We start from the raw sequence: 4595 nt of genomic DNA on the forward strand, positions 1-4595 counted from the left end.
TTGAATTTGCTAAGTCACAAAGGATGACCCTGCCTCCCAACCCTTCTTCCCCATCTCTAATGCTGGGGCGAGCAACTTTACTGCCCAACCCCCTTCCTCTGTGCCATCTACGAATGTTTACTGCAACCAGGAGCACATCACGACAAAGCCATGGAGACCGCTGGCCTGCCCCATAGGGACAGCAAGTGTATGGAGAAACTACAGGAGGTCTTTTACGGAAGAGAGCTTTAGCCGGAAGAGAATGTAAAAAAAGACCTGTTCTCGCCACTGTGTTAGTAGAATCTAACCTTTTCTGTTAAAATAAAAGCCAAGGGGGAAGACACTAAATAGCCCGTCTAAATTGTACTCACAAACTCTTCTTCTGTAACTTCTGGCGGCTCTGGAAGGAGACAAAACGTTACCTTTTCGCACTCAGACCTTCCTTTTAGACTAACTGAAATCATCTGAGACAGCCCCTGGCGCTACTGTATACATCCCGGGTGAGCTCAGTAAAATGTTCATTATCTGCACATGGATTACATTTTAAGATAGGATTCCAGGTGGGGGTGGGGAGGAAAGACCTTTGGACTTTGGCTTGGGACCCACTGTAACCCCAGAGCTAACCTAAGGCCCCCATTTGCAAAAGGAGGGTTTAGCGAGGTTAGCCACAAGGTAATAGCGACTGCCCTGGGGGTTCGTATAAAAGGCAGGGAGCGCGGGGCTGGGGCTGGGGCTGGGGCTGGGGCTGGGGCTGGAGGCTTGGGGCTGGGGTCGAGCGCGGTCCGGGGCCATCGGGGCCCACCTACCCGCCGAGAGCCGCTTCTCCGGCATCCTGTCGGGGGGGACCCAGCTGCCCGGCCCCGCCGTCTGGGGAGCGACCGCCGCCCCACGGCACGCGGCCTGCGGCTGCCCTCTGTTGCCATAGAGCTGGACAAAGCAGAGGCGTCTGGGCCAGGGGTGGCGGCTGGGGAGCGGCCGTTACTGTGGAGATCTCACGGCTCCTGGTGGGGAAGGGCTGTTGTGGGGGAGGGGGGAGTAAATCCTCCCACAGGGAAGGACCGCAGAGCTATGGGCCTCAGTTTCCTTAGACGCCTGTAGCAAAAGGCGTCTGACCTAAGGAGCTCTGACCACTAAGAACTACCCGAACTGGGGACCACAGATTACAGTTACCCTATACTGCGTGTTCAGGAAAGGAGTTAGGAAAACAGAGCCCTGCGAGGTGACACACACCTGTAATCTTAACAGTTTACAAAAGAAGGCAGGAGAATCAAGTTAGAGTTACAGCTTGTTTTCAGTTACATGAGAGCTTAAGGCCAGCCGGGTGTGGTGGCACACGCCTTTAATCCCAGCACTTGTTTAAATAGAAAAGATGAAAATTTAAATAATTATTCTAAATACTAAAAACAATTTTTTTAAAAAATAAAACTTATCTCATTCTGTAGTTCTGAATTTCCTCAGTGGTACCAAATAAACCCCAAAGCTAACTGCTTGCCCCCTTCCCAGCAATACTTCCAATGCAAATGTCTAACAGGAAATATACCCCACCCTAACACTCCCCACCCAAGCCATACCCATTCCCAAACAGGATCTTTGAGCTTCTTCATCTGGCCAGGGTTGGGGCAAAGACCAGCAAAGCCTGTACTAGGAAGGTGGAGGCAGGGTGATCAGAAGTTCAAGGCCAGCCTGGGCTACATGAGAACCTATCCCAACTAAGACACAAATCGTTCATCTTGGGACATAAATCTTATGGCCGTTAAACGATACGTCTTCCGAGTAACTCAAACTAAAAGTTTCCCCCCTAAAACTTTCCCTCCAAACCCCACATTCAGGTAGACACTGGATTCAGCCAGTTCTACCTTAACATATTTCTGCATTTGGGCTCTGCTCTCATTTCCCAAGAGCACCCACGCACAGCCTTGGCACTGGCTCCCATCTGGTCTGCTGTAGGAGCTTCCTAACCTGTCAGTATTCCAGGCTTAGCTCCCAGCTAGGAGTTCTCCTTTAAATCCATTATCCATGCTGAAAGCAAAACCAGCTATCTAAATGCAAATCTGACCTACTTAAAACCGCCAGTGGCTCCACATTTGACTCCTCAGTGTGGGGCAGGTATTTGTGTGCCCTTAAGACAATGGGTGCCTATATTTCAAGGAAGCAAACACCTGCTCCCTGGTTCTGTTTATTGCTATTGCAGTATGACACAGGGAAAAGATGTAAGTGAAGTGTTGTCCTTGCCAGACAAAAGCCAAATGAAGCCAAGGGAGAGCAGTGGAAGGGGACAGAGGTGAAGGAGATGGTCCTCGTGGGCTGCAGCTTCAGCTGTTCACTTTGGCTGCTGTGCAGAGGGTGGAGACAGCTCAGGTCCAAGCAGGTCCTAGCTGATGGTGGTCAGACAGCACGGCTGGCTTCCAAGTCTCACATCTATATTTAGGAGGAGAGCTGAGGGGCTGGAGCGATGGCTGGGCAGTCGAGAGCACTAAAGGGTTCAAGTCCAGAACCTGCATGGTGGCTGAGAACTCCAACCCCAGCGGTCCCACTGCCTCTTCCTGCATGGATGTAGTATTCACGATCAGGCACATAACATAAATAAACGATAAAGAATAGAGCCTAGAGAATCTGACAGGTTGGGTCTGGGAAAGAAACGGGTATTTGGGGATGACTCTTAAAGATTCTTGTCTGAACACACAGAAGGGCATTGTCATCCGCAGAGATGAGAAGGCTGTTCAGGGATACTGTCAAGGAAGTCCCTAAACCAAGATTTTCAGTTTGCAATTGACACAGGACTTCAGAATGTGGCATACGAACTTGAGAGTCGGTATACAATTTTTTTGTCTGCCACCAGAGAAACTCTAACGGCCTTTTCTTTACCAGGAACATTTCCTCGCGTGTGTCTGTTCCCACGGACTCCTACCACTGGTTTCTCCTCTTGTTCTTGCAAACCCATACCTTAAAGCCACAGTAATATTCCAGTCACTGGGTCAGAGATGCACCTTCTGTGCAGTGAGCTGCCAGGCACTGGAGGCTGCATCACACCCACAACCATGACCGTCAAGAAGCTGCCGGAACTTCTGGAACTCCTCCCTTCAGTTACCTGCCTGTGCTCTGCCCACACGAGCTCGTTCTGGCCAGACAGTTTGATAACTTCATCAGTTTAGCATGAACAGTGTCTCACGTTCTGTCCCCTCTTACCAGGAGCCCTGAGTGGGAACTTAAATAGGACAGCATTGGTCTTCTGGGTTTGTAGTTTGGTTTGGTTTGTTTTTTACACAGACAGCTATTCATGCATCCTTCACTTTCCAAGCCTTCGCCCTTATGCAGTGTGCTGACTAGTTTCATGTCAACTCGACACAAGCTGAAATTGTTAGAAAGGAGACAGCCTCAACTGAGAAAATGCCTTCAGATCTCAGGCTGCAGGCAAGGCTGTAGGGCATTTTCTTACTGACTGATTGATGTGAAAGGGCCTAGTCCTTTGTGAGTAGGGCCACCCCTGGGCTGTTTGGTGGTCCTGAGTTTTATAGGAAAACGGCTGAGCAAGCCAGTAAGCAGCAGGCTCCATGGCCTCTGCATCAGCTCCTCCTCCAGGTCCCTGTCCTGTTTGAGGCCCTGTGCTGATTCCATGATAAACAGTGATGTGGAAGTGCAAGCCACATAAACCCTTCCCTCCCCAACCTGCTTTTGGCTGTGGTGTTTCCCTGGAGCAAAAGTGATTCCAACTAGGACAGACGGCTCTATTGTACGGCTCTTTTCCAAGACAACCTCCCAAAGTAAAAACCACACTGGGGTCACAAAGACACTAACTTGAACCCAAAGGTCTAGACTATAAACTTCAAAAAAATTGGAGTTTTTGGTAACTTTAATGATATATAAGTCATATGCCATCCATCCGGTCCCCTCATATCAAGTGTAGAATGCACAACCAGCACTAAGTTGGATATTTCCAATATCTCCAAGAAACGGCACAATGTTTAAAGTATGTCTCCATCTCTGTAACTCCCTAGCCTGCCTTCTGTCCCTCTGCTCCTCCTGTTTAGACACACCGCATAGGTAGGATCACATCGCGTGTGGTCTTTTGTGCCTCGCTTCCTTCAGTTAATGTTTTCGAGTCTCAGGTACACTGTACTTTTTACTAATAAGTAGTATTCTGTTAAATGGTTACAGATTTTCCATCTATTTACTAATAATCGGACGTTGGGGTTCCAGGTTTGACCACTAAGGGAGGACGATGTCGTGGATGTCCGTGTACAGATTGCTATGTCCAGATGTTTCTGTTTCTCCTGAGGACCTAATAGAACTGGCGGCTCCACAGGCAACTCTACACTGAAATGTTCCAGGAAATAATGTCTCCCAAATTGTTTATACTAGTTTGTTACTAGGCCAACAGTTCTCATTTGAATATTTTAGAAGTATTGTCTGACATTTTTATTACAGTGGTCCTCTTGGGTGAAAAGTGCTACCTCTCCATGTCTTTATCTCCTCTGTGTCGAGGCTCTCTTGACTTTTAGAGAGAGCCTCCCCTGATGCCCCAGTTCTACCTCAGAACTATTCACAGACAAAGATGCTCCCTAAACCAACCCCAAGGGTGCACACGGCAGGCTAGTTAACACACGCCCATCTTCCTG

Source organism: Mus pahari, chromosome 17, assembly GCF_900095145.1.
Source record: "Mus pahari chromosome 17, PAHARI_EIJ_v1.1, whole genome shotgun sequence".
NCBI classification, from domain to species: domain Eukaryota; kingdom Metazoa; phylum Chordata; class Mammalia; order Rodentia; family Muridae; genus Mus; species Mus pahari.